This window comes from Ambystoma mexicanum, chromosome 1q (assembly GCF_040938575.1).
Source record: "Ambystoma mexicanum isolate Mex_15411 chromosome 1q, UKY_AmexF1_1, whole genome shotgun sequence".
Lineage (NCBI taxonomy): Eukaryota > Metazoa > Chordata > Amphibia > Caudata > Ambystomatidae > Ambystoma > Ambystoma mexicanum.
The window spans coordinates 170,231,546-170,246,508 of NC_090922.1; positions in this window are offsets into that span (position 1 = coordinate 170,231,546).

Sequence of the window (14,963 nt, forward strand, 5' to 3'; positions counted from 1 at the left end):
GACCGGGTCTTCACAAACTGATTTGGGTTTCAGGTGTCCAAGCTTCGGGTCAATAATACCTTGCTATCAAGAGTCCACAGCTGTTCTTGGCCTGGAGATGCCAAGCACTTAGTCAGAGGCTGTGAAGATATGGCTCTGCGTGTCCCTGGATTTCCCTTGTTATCAGGCTTATCTTCCATGTTGAGCAAGCAGTGGGGCCACGAAGGACGGCCACATTCGGCTGTGGAGTTCAGCATCCCTTCCAGTCTGCTGGAGACATTGCTCCAGTGACTGTGCTGTGGTCTCTCAGTGGTGAGCAGGTGCAGACGCACACTTGGTGGAGAGCTAACAGCAAAGTATTATCCGCCTTGATACCCCAGGGTTATGGTGTGCTATACAAATGTCAAAAATAAATAAATAAATAAATTATGATATCAGGGATGAAGACTTCTGTGGCTCTACATCTGCAGGCATTTATCAGCTGCAGTTCCGTTCTTTTCTACTTCATAGAAATTAAGGATTCCATCCTTCAAAGCATATAGGGAGTAGGCCTCCTTCAAAGGTAAATTGGAAACTACAGATTAATAATACACAGAAATAAAGACATACAAGGATGCTGCCAAGATGCCACAACTTGGTACTTCTGGACCTACAGGTACAGTACAGCAACCTATAGTGCGGGTTTACTCTGATAATGCTCATTTGAACATGCTTTGTATGGGAACAGAGATGTCAAGAAGAAGTCTTTATGTACAGTACAGAAGATGCTAATAATTCAGTATAGTTGTTCATGTAGGTTTGAATGAGCAAGTAACTCCTCATTCTTTCCTATAGGAGCTCTGAACAGTGAGCCTTCAGACACAAATGAATCTCTGAGTATACATCTTTAGAGGGCATAATACGCCTGTGCAGTGGGAGCCGCAAAGGTAGGCCTCGGGAGCACCATTAGCATGTTCGGAGGGTGCTGTGAAGGCCACAGAGCAGAATAATGTCAAACACGCATTTGTAAGGGTACAATTTTCAAGCCTCAATTTTAGGAAGAGGATTGAGTTGTGGTGGGTGCAGAACACATTTTCATCTGACAAAGGCTCTCTTAACATCAAGGGCCTAATTCATGGAACATTTAGCGTGATACAAAGTGACTTTGCACTGCCAACAAACACCCTGTTTCACAAAGTGGTACATTTTTTCAGTGCAAACTCACTTTACACTGCAAAGGTTCTGTTTGCGTCATGATTTAGGCCTATGTAGTGTGGTGCAAAGAGTACTTATGCAGTGCAAAATGACTTTTCTCTGCAAAAATACACTTTGCACCGCTCTGTGAATCAGGGTGTTTGTTGGCAGTGCTAAAAGTTACATGAATTGTGTCCCATTACAATGGCATCCACTATATAATCTCTCTCTCTCTCTCTCTTTATCTCTCCCTCTCTCTCTCTCTCTCTCTCACAGGAAACGATTGAAGGGGGGAGGAAGGAAGGGAGTGGCAGTTTACTGAGAGAGGAATAAAGAGAAGGTTGTGATTTAAACATTTTTATTTTCATTCGTGAAAAGCAAATCACAAGAGACTCATCAGACGGCACATATCAAAATTAAATTCTGAACAATTAATGCAGGTTAGCAAATAAATAATCAGAATTAACAAAACAACAAGCTCTCACCAATAATAAATCCAAAATAAAGGAAAAAGGAAAAAAGAAAAAAAAAGAAAGAAAAAAAAGAAAACCAAAATATATTATATAAAGAGAAGATTGGTTTCAAATGTGATGCCATGTCCAATGTTCAGGCATGTGAGATAGTAAGCGTGCAACAGTGATGTGGTGGTGAGCACAGGGCAGTGACTAAAGGAGAGAAGAACACAATTTGCACATAAAGAAGCAATCACTGTTCTCCTGGTCAGTTTGTCAGTAGCGGGTGCGGGCTGGAGTCATTCGGTACATGCCAGCTACAGCAGGAACAGACATGGAGGAAGCGCAGGGCAGTCTTCACGGAGGACTGATATCTGCCAGATGCGGTAGAGGAATCTCAACCAAAGCAGCAATATCTACGCAGGGTGCAAGAGGAGATGCCAACTCTTAGGGGTGAAAAACCAGAGCCCTCACAACTCCCACAGAAAATCTCATCCTGGACATATTCCTCAACCCCCCAACTCTGGAACCCACCACCCCCCTTGCTAGTCCTGAACACCATGTTTACGATGTTGGCAGAGCATGTGAGACTAGGGAAGAATGTTGCTTCTCGCAGAGGGGATAAAAGTTATACATAGCAGAAATGGACGTGTAGAAATTGCTTATTAAGACACGATGCAAGTTTCACCACTAGAACAAACTGGTCTCAGAACTGTTTGAAGGTATAAAGTGCTGACATCTCGAAATCCTGTCATTACATTAAGTCAACAAGTGGAAAACTAGCTGCCATGACTCTCTAGTCTGCAGGGGCGCTGCGCTACAACTAAATCCAGATTTCTGCACACACACGTCCATTAGAACTTTAGTTTCAACGTGTTGCTCTTTCCTTGCTGGCCGGAAGTGAATGGGGCTGGGTGGTTTTGTTCTGAGGTGGTCAGCTACAGGCGTTGTCTACATACTGAAACGCGCATGCCTTAGGGAGGGTCTGTGCAGCAGTTGTAATCACTGAGTTGAACTTCGACAGTGATATCCGTTGAAACGCTTATTGAGGACATGACTCTGTTTCTGCGGAAGTAGACGGCTGTCCTTTGTGCACTAAAGTAGTAATCTATCACTCCTGCTATCTTCACATCCATCTATCCATTTACCCATAGTCACCATCACATTTGCCCATCCAGCAATTCAGCCATCTTCACCCACTCAACCACCGTTACAACCCCGTCGGGCTAGCGGTGTAGTAGTTTCTGTGTGTATTACATGCCTTGCAGATTTGTTTTTAATAATTGGTTTGGTTCTGTGATCATGTTCTGTTTTCATCTCGCTGGGAAATAGACACTGACTGATCCATTTTAATTTGATATGTTTCTAAGCTTGTATTTCACTTTAATTTTTGCTTGTTGTTTCTACGTGGTCTGTTGGGCTGTTTGATGGAGTTTCTGCAAATCCAAAAATAAAGAGTTTGGATGATGGTGGTGAGCATATTCACCCACTCTCCCATCCACCAAAACAGCCACATCCACCCACTCATCTATCCATCCATCCATGCAACCGCATCCTCCCGTGCACCAATCCAGCGACAGATAAGAGTATTCAGCAATTCGCCCACCCTTTGCACCATCCATACACCCATATTGAACCACACCCATTGCCAAAAGCCAGACACTTAGCATTTGCCAATGCTTTTTTATAGTAGCTGGCAGATAAAGAGTAGGACAAGTATGGAAATGTAAGTCAGGCATAGGGTAAAGTACAGTTAATTGCCTTATGAAAAACACCACATTGCATAATCGGTGAGGAATTGAAATATGATGGAAACAATTTTACATCTCCCAACCCCTATGAAATAAGTTTAAAGATTTTTATTTTTATTAAGATCAGTTGGTTTGGTCATGAAAAATTCATGACCTTTCAACAATTTACAAAAATAAAAAACAAGTCTACATCACACTTATTTCCAATAATTAAAGCAAAAGAAAGAATTAAAAACCATCTTCCAATATATCTAAAAAGGAAAAGACACATACAAAGAGAAAAAAAAGAACATACTCAACAAATGATAGTGATTATTTCTGATTAGAATCATTTTGTAACTTCATCAGTGCCTGCAGTTAACCGAAATTGAAACATGTAAATAATCTTACAGGTCACTTGTGATATTCTACTCCTTTGCTTGAATTAGAAATGCCCGATTTATAGTTGTTAGCTTTCCCTTTCAGGCCCAGTTGATATAACATATTAAGTGTAGCATATCTAACACCTTTTTTTGCAGTGTGAAATAGCAATAACCATAAATGTTCACTAGTCATGATACATTGATCTTCAAACAAATGTTTAAAATGTAAAATTCTTTGTGCACGTGTGTAGGAAATTCTGTACATAGGTGTTTCAGTGATTCAAAGGCAGTGTGACAGAATCAACATCGTGCATCTTTTGGATCAATTAGTTTTCTTCTACTTAATACCTCTTGAGTGGCCAATAGGTTAAGTCTGAAGCGCAGATAATCATCTCGGAGGAGTGAGTTGGGAAATTTAACCAGATAACTTTCCATGGTACTATAACGCTTCAGATTAAAAGGATTCTCTAAGAAGTTTTTATAGCCACAACAGGAAGTTCTTGTTTTGATCCAATCACACTCCCATAGTTTGGTTTTTGCTTTATTGGGATTTTCTATCAACATTTTTACTAAAATATCTGCCCCCTCGAGAACCTTCTGAGCTTGCAGACGCCAGGTCTTGGGAAATGTGTCCATAGAGGTTTCCAAATAATCAGAGGCAATCTTCAACAAACCTGATGTTACTTCCCCCATAATACATTTGCGATACAAAGAACAAAGTTTCCATTTTGCCATAGCATATAACGAAAGTAGTCCTAATTCATGTCTAACAATAACTATTGTCTCGGACATGGGCAGCCCCAAGACCTGTTTCCAAAAGGCTCCTTCTTTTTGAGTCCAAAACTTATACATCTGGCATTGTTTTGCTTCCGAGCCATAAGTTAATATTGGGGTGACTTTCTGTTTGTAATAGGTTATTAGGGGAAGTAATGAAAACCTACAGAATTTGGCCTTGATAATCCTAGATTGCAACACAGCTGTTCATAGTTTCTGGGCAATTTGATTATGATATCTTTCTTCACTCCATTGGTTAGAAATGCAGACACCTAAATAGGTGTAAGAGGAAATCGATGATAGTTTTTACTTTTGAAGGGGCCATGAAAGGATAGCCTTACGCTGATTAGTGGACCCAACCTGCATCACTTTAGACTTGGAGATGTTAATCGTTATGCAGTTTCTCTGTACATATTGATCTAGGGCCTGTAATAACAATCGTAGACCCTTCGGAGTTTGAGAGATTAGCACCATATCATCGGCGTATAAAAACCATTGTATCGGGATTCCCATTAGCTTAGGTGAATCTGTAGTCAAACTCTCAAACGCACCACCCACATCTGAGATAAAAAAGTTGAACAACATTGAGGCTAATATGCAGCCTTGTTTTAGGCCTCGTTCTGTTTTTATCGCGTCTGTTAACAGCCCAGCACTGTCCAACCTTATCTGGATTGTGGTGTCCGAGTGAAGTTCAATCACCCATTTGAGGATTGCCCAAGGACACTGGAGAATAGCAAGTTTCTTATATAGTAATTCTCGGGGGACAGCATCAAATGCCATTTTGAAGTCTATGTACGCAATGTATAATGGTTGTTTTTGGCGGCGCGCACGTTGAATGAGGCTAGTAAGCGTGATGATATTTACAGATGTCCCTAGACCAGGTAGGAACCCTGTTTGAAAGGGATCCTGTCTGTTTTTGTCATTGAGCCATTGATTTAGTGATCTCAACAATAATCTAGTAAACATCTTACTAGCGCTATGGGTCTATATGATTTAGGGTCTGAGCAATCACCCTTTTTGAATAGCAGTAATATTATTGATTTCTTCCATGTATCTGGAATGTTGCCAGTTGTAAAGACATTTTTGAAAATTCGATAAAGAATCTCAGCCCATTCCTGTGGATGTTTTTTGAACGTGCCGTTGTGAAGGCCATCCGGACCTCTGGCACCAGAACGACTTAGTTTACCTATGCAATACAATATGTCCTCGATTTGAGCTGGAAATTCATGACCACCACCTACTTTGGTAAGTTGCACATTCATGTTCGGGAAAGGTGTTGTATAAATGCTGTAGAAGAAACGCTGCCAGTTGTTACTTGAGATCGAATTAATTTGAGTCGCGGCTTGAGAGCCGCTAATGGTTTGATTCAGTACGGACCAGATGCCAGCTGTTGATTTGCTTGTGACATGTCTTAGCATTTGTTCGGCATTGCATATGTTGTTATTAATTCGCCTCTCCTTTAGCCACATTTTATAGGTCGCCTTGAGTTGTCTAATTTTTGTACTTTTATCAGTATTGTTTGATCGATTTAGGTTTCAAATTTCTCTTCTTAATTGTGATTTTTGTTTCTGTAGAATATCATCGAAGCTATGGCGATGCTTCTGTGTTCTACTAAGATCTGCATGAGTTGTTTGCACAAGCATTTGCATCACATGGACATAGTCCCTCTCTGGATTTTGAATCGGCGAAAGATATAGGTTACGCAAATGTAGGTTGAGATGTTCTAATTTCGACCTTGTCCATTTCAGCCGATTACCTTGATTATTTGAAATGAAATTTGTAACATTGATGCTCAACTGCATTTGGTTCGATGGTATCAGAAGTGAAAACTCTAACCATAAACTATTATGATCACTTAAATCGGAATATACTGTAAGCAATATTCAATCAACACTACAGCTAAGTCAATGCCTAGTCTGGGATGCTGAGGAAAACCCTTATTGAAGTATTTTTATGTCCAGTTCAGTACTCTGGATGACAACCCTTGTATAACACCCCACTCTTAGAATCCCCCTGACCCCACTGAGCCAAGAAGTAGGTTTGTTTTGCAAATTAAAAGGTTTATTTGAAAATTTAAACAATATATATATATCACACTTTATAATAAATTAATATCTGATAGTACACTTAGACATATGATGTTGATCGACAATTGGTAATCTGGCACTAGCACACTTCTTTACAATCAATGAGGCGTTAGTATAGGATGGATAAAGTAGCAAAAATACTTTTATGGTTTCAAGGGAAAAGCAATGAGGAATAAAATGCAGTACAGAAATACTTGATATGATTTTAGCAAAAGATAAGATAATCACTTTTTCTCTGGCAATTCACCCCCCTCCCCTATGCAATGTAAGAAATGGAAGGAGATGGAAAGAGGAGCACACAGTTCTCAGGAGTGCAATCAAATACAATACGAAATTCAGTTCCCCCCCAGCAAGCTTAGAGGAAACAGGTAGGAGTTTGAAACACAGGCCCAAAATGCTTTTTAAATGTGATGGCAATGGATGGGAAAATGTGCCAACTGATTTTAATTCCCTCTAGAGATTCATGGTGAGTGGGAGATGCGTGTTGGTATTAGTATTAGCAATGCTCTATGAGTTATTACCAAGTTGCAACAGATTTTAACAAAAGAAAGAATGGAGCTGCTATTTTGACAAGTGGAGAAATTGAGCCAAAATCACAAATCGCGGTAAATTTCGCAAGTGCGTAAATCGTGATTGCAGGAAGTTGGTTCTAGGCCTGTTGGAAAGCTTAGATTCTAAGCTTTCAGAGGAAAGTTAAATCTCGTTCCTAGCCCAAACGGTTCCAGAGATACGGATGATTTAATAAAGGTAGATTTTCGGATTTAAAGTAAAACTCAAAATGACAGGTGACAGCTTGCAGCTGCAGAATTGACAGGTGACAGTTGTGCAGCTTTAAAAATGACAGATGACACGATTTCTAGGAGGCAGTTCTATTTAGGTTAAAATAGTTTGGATTAGATTATTTTAACTAAGAGATTGGGTTCTGCACAGTTCTGGCGGATACTCACTCCTAATTTTGAAATGAATGGGCCTCGTCACGGATCTGGTCAACTGGACTGGACTGGGTGGTTCTGCTCACAGCTTCTGGGTCAGCTCTGCTCTGCTGGTCTAGCCTCTCTGGATACGGTGGGTCAATCAGGCACCGGTTCTGCTCACAGCGGTCTGGGTCTGGTCTGCGGTTCCGGCAAAAGTTCTTGGCAGGGAATGCAAACAGCTCGCCCGGCTGTTGAATAGTTTGGTTAGGTTTACTGACCATCTACTGGAAAAAGATCAAGGGTCATTCCAAAGTAGAGGGACCAGACAAAACTGGAAATGACTTAGCTGATCAGCTGGCCAAAACCGGGGCCATCCAACGGGATCTAATAGAAATAGAGTCCCTGTTGGGGAAAATCCAGGTCACTGCGATCACTAGGTCCCAGACAAATGCTCACAATGATCTTTCAACTGCACAATGGAGTAAGGAGACCACTGATGCTGATTTAATTACAGCTCAGAAGGGGGATCCAATTATTGGTAAGTTTTACCAACACCTTGAGGACCCTGAGAACTTTCCCCTGACGGACACAGATTACATTGGGAAAGAGGACCTAAGAGTGTTGATGAAATGTCCAAAAATGTTCCGAATCCAAGACGGTTTGCTGGTAAGGAAATCCAAAGCTGGCCACGATCAGTGGGTGGTCCCTACCTCATTCCGAAGCCTGATGTTAAGTCATGCCCATGATGCGGCCACAGCCGGTCATAGGGGGTTTCATACAACACTTGAAATCTTAAGAGAGGTTGCATACTGGCCACACATGGGCCAGGACCTCAACCAATATTTGAAGGGTTGTCTTGTGTGTGCACAATTTCAGCCAACACCCCTCACACACGGCGCCTCTCCAAAAGAGGGGAATGACACTCCCATGGTCAGATTTACAAATCGACTTTGTAGGCCCCGTGATTCGCTCCGCTAGGGGAAATAAGTACATGTTGACCGTCACATGCTTGTTTACCAAGTGGGTGGAATGTCTCCCAGCCCCAAACTGCAAGGCAGAAACAGCAGCTGCCCTGATGATTAACCACATCTTTTCCCGTTTTGGTCTACCTCAAAGGATTGAGTCAGACAGGGGTAGCCACTTCACCAGTGAAGTAATGACAAAGATGTGGGAGATACTGGGGGTTAAAAGGAAGCTACACATTGCTTACAGGCCAGCTTCTTCTGGAGCTGTGGAGAGATACAACCGAACCATTGTGAGCATATTAAAAAAGTTTGTGGCAGATTCTGGGCCAAGTTGGGATATCCGATTACCTCTGGTCCTAATGGCCATCAAATCTACCCCTTCATCTGCAACCAAAATGTCACCATTTGAGTTGATGACTGGACGCAAGATGGTGCTTCCCCAGCATTTGCTCTACAGAACCCAAGAGCAAACGTTGATAAATGCCTCCACAACTCATGAGTATGTGGAGAATTTAAGGAAACACCTTCAGCATGCTTTTTCCTATGCTCAGCGGAATCTAGAAAAATCAGCCGAGAGCATGAAAACCCACTACGACCTGAAGACCACCAGGAAGGAATATACTGTGGGGGACCGGGTCTATCTATACAATTTCCAAAGGAACCAGGCCAAACAGCGAACATTTTTGCCTACATGGAAGGGACCGTTTGAAATTATAGACAAGATCTCCCCTGTTGCATACAAGATCCGCATCCCCAAAGGAGGTTTGGCGGAAGGGGAAGACAAGTAGGTACATATAAATCAGCTAAAGTGTTGCCATCCCAGGCACACGCTGCAGCAACTAGAGGAGTCCTCTGCAATAACAGAGGGGGCCGCTCCAGAGTAAGTCAGTTCAAACTCTAAAATATTCCACATATAGCATATAAAATTTTGTGATCCTTGTATATATATATATGTTCTTGTCTCCTAATTTAAAAAAGAAAATGTATATGTTCATATCTTCTGATTCATAAAATGTATATGTTCGCCACACCATTAATAGTGGTGAAGAAATGTCTATGAATAGGTATTGCCGCTTTGCTTTATCATCCTAGGAGAGATGAAACCATGGAGACTGACCAAGGAGGACTACCGGGGACCGGGAGCAGAGACCCGAGGGGCCCGGGGTACCGCCCAATCCTCCCATCAGGACCAGCAAGGAGAACTGATTGATCAACTGGAGGGAGGAAAAGATGCTGAACTGTGCCATCCATGGAATTGGAAGAAGAGGAGGCGAACATCCCAGATCTTGCGAGTTCCATCAGCGAAATGCCAGAATGGCTATCGAGAGGGGGGGCTTGTGGGATGTTTTTACCCATGCATACAAGCCCTACCATAAAACTGTGCAGTACTGGCATGGAAAACATCATGATGGCCAGAACTCCCCAGAGAGTGCACAGGGAAAACATGAAGAATAGGCTGCCACCCATTTTTGCCTATGTTGTGAGCACAGGAGGGCACTGCCTAGAACCACCATTGGGCTACACACACAGTAGCCTGAAACCATTGGGAATGGCAATGCTGATTGCCAAAAAAGCAACTCAGAACTGTGGGGAATTCATTTTCTTAATCCCAAAAATGGTTGCATTACCAGTACTCACCACTATCAGAAAGCCGGCGTTTTAAAACCACCAGACTTTTGTGTAAAACTGAACAAATGAAACAAAACCAGACCAAGGAAAGACTTGCTAAGAGGTGGATACAATGTAAAACTATATTCTGAAATGACTTGAAGGAAGTAATGATTTAATGTATATGTAAAAATTGCAAGTGATTTAAACTGGGAACAAAAAGTGGCATTTAGCTGAAACCTGGCTTAATGAAACTGGATTCTGCCTGACAACTACCCCCGACAGGAGTTGAAACCTGCTCAGCCACTCTTCCCCTTGCCAAAAGGAGTTGTCACCTCTCTGATTAGATTAGGGGTGGAGCAGCTGGGGACTACAGGGAGTTGAACAAAGGCCTGTCCTGGACTCAGGCAAATGTTATATTGGGGGCGTCGTAATATAGCTTCCTCTTGGGAGAAACTGTGGGGCAGCTGTGCCTCTGTGAACAAGCTGGCTTGGGGGAAGTGGATAAACCAGTTATTCCACCATGTGATGTGGGAAGCCACACCCCTGTTTGACCAGGGCATAATTTTAAAAAGATAGATAACTCATAGTGCGGACTTGTCAGAATTATATAAGTAATATCATTATTTTTGTGATTTTTCTGTGAACATTCTGAGAGGCGTTAGGACCCTGTGGTGTATTCTGGGGGGTTGCTAGCGGAAAATAGGGTCTCATTCCAAATGTATGCATGTTAAAAATCTGACACTTTGTCATCTGTAACCCATATCCCTGGTGCACATTTGTGTAAAATCTGGAAAGGTTTAGAGGTTGTTATCTGGATGAAAAGGGGAGAATTCTGTCATCATTGGACACGACATCGTACAAAGACAGGGATCGGATGGTTTGGTGCTACAGAAAATATGTCAACTGGACCTATAATATTAGAAAAATGGTGCATAGATAAATATTTATTTGGGTCAGAAATAGATTTGTGTGCAATCTGACAAGGGGAGGTTCCTCTGACCATAAAACCTACAGCATCACTCTGACTCACATTTCCTTCCCCCAATCAAGGGAGAGAGGGGGAATTGGCCAATGATAAGTGAGAGGGGCAGGTTTAGTTATGACCAACGCACACACCCACTTTCCAAAACACATAAAAAGAGACTGCTGGGAGAGGTAGAGACATTCAATTCCATTTGCTGCGGAGCATGCTGACCGACGACTTCACATCCAGAGATCCAGACTTCAAATCCATCAATCTCCAGAACCTGTAGCAGAAATTGACTCCAGAATTTGTAGCAGAGAGGCCTGAATCCACCAGCTGAATCCTCTTCAGCAGGCCTCAAAACCAACCAAACTATTCAACAGCCGGGCGAGCTGTTTGAAGTTTTGCCGAGAATTTTTGCAAGAACCTGTAGCAGTGCCCAGAAAGCAGTGTTACATCCAGAATCCAGAGAGGCTAGACCAGCAGAGCAGAGCTGACCCATATCGCTGTGAGCAGAACCGGTGCCTGATTGACCCGCCGAGCAGACAGAACCGCAGCCGGATGTGTTGACCAGATCCGTGACGAGGCCTAGTTCAAATTTATATTGTGAGTACCTAGCAGAACTGTGCAGAACCAATCTCTTAGTTAAAATAATCTAATCCAAACTTTTTTAACCTAAGTAGAACTGCCTCCTAGAAATCGTGTCATCTGTCATTTTTAAAGCTGCACAACTGTCACCTGTCAATTCTGAAGCTGCAAGCTGTCACATGTCATTTTGAGTTTACGTTAAATCCGAAAAAGTACCTTTATTTAATCGTCCGTATCTCTGGAACCGTTTGGGCTAGGAACAAGATTTTACTTTCCTCTGAAAGCTTAGAATCTAAGCTTTCCAACAGGCCTAGAACCGACTTCCTGCAATCACGATTTACGCACTCGCGAAATTTACCGCGATTTGCGATTTTGGCTCAATTTCTCCACTTGTCAAAATAGCAGCTCCATTCTTTCTTTTGTTAACATCTGTTGCAACTTGGTAATAACTCATAGAGCATTGCTAATACTAATACCAACACGCATCTCCCACTCACCCTGAATCTCTAGAGGGAATTAAAATCAGTTGGCACATTTTCCCATCCATTGCCATCACATTTAAAAGCATTTTGGGCCTGTGTTTCAAACTCCTACCTGTTTCCTCTAAGCTTGCTGGGGGGGAACTGAATTTCGTATTGTATTTGATTGCATTCCTGAGAACTGTGTGCTCCTCTTTCCATCTCCTTCCATTTCTTACATTGCATAGGGGAGGGGGGTGAATTGCCAGAGAAAAAGTGATTATCTTATCTTTTGCTAAAATCATATCAAGTATTTCTGTACTGCATTTTATTCCTCATTGCTTTTCCCTTGAAACCATAAAAGTATTTTTGCTACTTTATCCATCCTATACTAACTCCTCAGTGATTGTAAAGAAGTGTGCTAGTGCCAGATTACCCATTGTTGATCAACATCATATGTCTAAGTGTACTATCAGATATTAATTTATTATAAAAGTGTGATATATATATATATTGTTTAATTTTTCAAATAAACCTTTTAATTTGCAAACCAAACCTACTTCTTGGCTCAGTGGGATCAGGGGGATTCTAAGAGGGGGGTGTTATACAAGGGTTGTCATCCAGAGTACTGAACTGGATATAAAAATACATCAATAAGGGTTTTCCTCAGCATCCCAGACTAGGCATTGACTTAGCTGTAGTGTTGATTGAATATCGCTTACAGGTGCCGCAATTTGCGGCACCGTACTTAGCACCAAGGTCCCTTTGCGGGTTGGTTTTTTAACGCCTGCTTAAAGCAGGCGTTAAAGTGCCACCCACAAAGGGACCTCGTAATCAGGCGTTAAGGGTTTAACGGCACCGCCACCTTTTACGGCACCGTTAACCCCTTAACGCCTGGGTTGTAATGAGTGGCTATGTGTAGACAGAACAATTAAATCAATATAATACAATAACAAATCACCATTGGTCATCTTTTTTAGGCAAATTATAAAAAAGGCAAAGGGGAGGTGAGATTCATACTCATATCCCTACTTGCATCCGTTTCAGAGAAGAGCATTGAAATGACTTCACTACTGATGGTGTGACCAGAAGCTTGTATGGCCCGTGAGGATAGCTCAGCAGCGACGTGCTCGCCTTGGAAACAAGACAACACGAAGCAATACAGGTTCGATCCCCAGGTCCGAGCTTAGAAACCACTGGGTATTAAGCGCGTTATAAATACGCAACTAAGACATGTTCCAGGTAACAGAGCCTTGATGCCTCTGGGCTGGTGACCGCTTTAAAATGGCAAATAAATAAAATAAGCATAGTCAATCACACACATAACAATGGCAAATAAATAAAATAAGCATAGTCAATCACACACATAACAATGGCAAATAAATAAAATAAGCATAGTCAATCACACACATAACAATGGCCTGGATTTACATTTCTCTGCCAGATCCATTATGGAATGTGCAATGCTAAATAGTGAAAGAAATCAAACAATTTGTCTAACAGAACATATCTTAATTTTAAAACAATGGGGTTTGTTTACAGTATTAGTTAAAAAATGTGTCTGCAGCGTGTACAAAATGGTGCTGGGGTTCTCCTCGGAGAGGCCATCTGAAAAACACAAGCGTGTCCTCTCTTCTACGAAGCCTTGAAAATATGAAAATATTTGCTACCAGAAAACAGATAAAGTGTATATCGGCCTCCCAGGCTGCTCTGTTTTCAAAGAAATGTGCACATAATCCTAAGCTACACTACAGATCCAGTGACCAGGAGGTTTATACAAGCGCACCTAAGGGCAAACACAGCATGTCAGTGTATGGCACCATTCGATCAGCCAAAGTCTTGCACAGGGGAAATGCAATTAACATCAAGTCCCACGCCACTAAGAAAGGGGAGAAGCGTAGTGACTTTCCTTCTAGGCCTATCAGTGATGTGAAGAAAATAAATAAATATGTCAGCCTGCTTGCCACAACAATGGTCTCCTATTACAGCAAATCGTACATCACCCATCAGCGGATATCACAGATTTCGTTACGTTCGGCCTTGCTTGGGTAAACGATGATGTTGGGCTTTCTCTGTTTTCTGGATATAGGCAGCTGTGAGCTTATTGACGGAGCAGACCCTAATACTGAACTGGATTAATTTTGCAATTAATTGCCAGATACCTAATTGAGATTTTTAACTACGACATAGACCCGAGACACTGTTTGACTTATGGTCCAGTTTTTCAAAATCCCTCATGAGGAAACGGGTGCCAATGTCAGAATCAGGACTAAAGAAGATGAGCTTGATTAAAGAAAACAGTACAGTGATACAGACCGGGTCTTCACAAACTGATTTGGGTTTCAGGTGTCCAAGCTTCGGGTCAATAATACCTTGCTATCAAGAGTCCACAGCTGTTCTTGGCCTGGAGATGCCAAGCACTTAGTCAGAGGCTGTGAAGATATGGCTCTGCGTGTCCCTGGATTTCCCTTGTTATCAGGCTTATCTTCCATGTTGAGCAAGCAGTGGGGCCACGAAGGACGGCCACATTCGGCTGTGGAGTTCAGCATCCCTTCCAGTCTGCTGGAGACATTGCTCCAGTGACTGTGCTGTGGTCTCTCAGTGGTGAGCAGGTGCAGACGCACACTTGGTGGAGAGCTAACAGCAAAGTATTATCCGCCTTGATACCCCAGGGTTATGGTGTGCTATACAAATGTCAAAAATAAATAAATAAATAAATTATGATATCAGGGATGAAGACTTCTGTGGCTCTACATCTGCAGGCATTTATCAGCTGCAGTTCCGTTCTTTTCTACTTCATAGAAATTAAGGATTCCATCCTTCAAAGCATATAGGGAGTAGGCCTCCTTCAAAGGTAAATTGGAAACTACAGATTAATAATACAC